Raw genomic sequence first — 1,481 nt, 5'->3', positions numbered from 1 at the left:
AACTTGTTTCTGACTTGTGGCACTATGACTGATTTATGACCTCCGGTTGCCTTCCTGAGGAATTTGGCTCATGTTTCAACCACAGTCCTGTTCGACCCTTTTATTTGTCTGAATCGGGTCAGATCCGCTACAGTTTGGAGCATCGATGCATGTATCAAATATATAATTTGTATATCATACTAAATAATAATATTTGTAGTCATAAATAAATAAATAAATAAACATGATTATATGCTTATATAATTTCCAGTATCTTTAAGATATTTCAGCAAAGCAAATCTAATATTCTTAACTGTATATGATACATTTCACCTCTTTTCCAAAGAGCCCCATCATCCGCATATAACACCTGGCCTCACTCCTCGTGCCCATGTCTCTCGGCCCCGCCCCACTCGTCACACTATTTTTAATTCATAAAGTGTCAAATCTGCATCTAGAGGGTTTCCACTCTCTACACTCCTTAGCCACTTCAGTCAAATTACTGCTACAATTTACTTTTGCAAATACTTTAGCATCTCTGCCTTCTCTTTATTTGAAACTGTAATTTCATTTCCATTCTTTAATACTGGCATGTTAAAATTCTTGCAAATACCTCTCATCTTTCGAATCCTACTCCAAATATCTGAAATCTGTATACCCGTCCAATATTATTACAGTAATTTCTCCAATAGTTTCTTTTAGCTGTTTTTATAGTTTTCCTTACTATAGCTTGTGCTTGTCTACTTTTTAAGGTCCGAGTATAGATACAATCATTTAACTTTCTTAAATGCTTTATTCCTTTGTTGTACAACTTCTTCACACTTTATTCCACTATGGAACTGACTTCCTTTTGCTTACGGTTCCTATTATCTCTGTCACTGTTTTATGTATAATATTACTTATTTTTTCATTATATTCTTCTATTCCATCTTCCTGGTCATCCATTTCAGTAATTCTATAACTACAAATATAACTGAATACTTCCCATCCTGCATTCTTTAATTTAAATCTTTCTAGGTTTCCTTGTTCTGCCTTTTGTATTCTTACACCAATTATGCTTTTTACTGGATAATGATCACTCCCTACAGTTGTTTCCTTAAAAAATTTCCACGTACAAATGTTTGCCATATTTTCTGATACCAATTTAAGATCTAGTACTGACTTCTGGCCATTTACTATGTTCACCCTTGTTCCTGATCCATCATTTATACACACCAGTCAGGCTTGCAAACTCACTCTTCTGTCCACTCTAATGCAACATAGAGGTTCAGTAAATAATTATTAATTTACTGTAATTTACTTTAAATGTTCTTTCAGCTGATAGGTGAATCACAATTATATATGTGGTTTAACTTAATATGGTTTAGCTTTTGTGCTACAAAACTATAATTCAAAGCAGATTTATATATGATACAGTGCAGTGAACTATTTCTTTCTGCTCACATTTTCATCATACTCATCTGTTCATCTACAGACTGACATGGTTATATGATATTTTTCTG

This window comes from Carassius auratus, chromosome 35 (assembly GCF_003368295.1).
Source record: "Carassius auratus strain Wakin chromosome 35, ASM336829v1, whole genome shotgun sequence".
In the NCBI taxonomy this organism is placed as follows: Eukaryota; Metazoa; Chordata; class Actinopteri; order Cypriniformes; family Cyprinidae; genus Carassius; species Carassius auratus.
Note: the sequence above shows the minus strand (reverse complement) of the source record.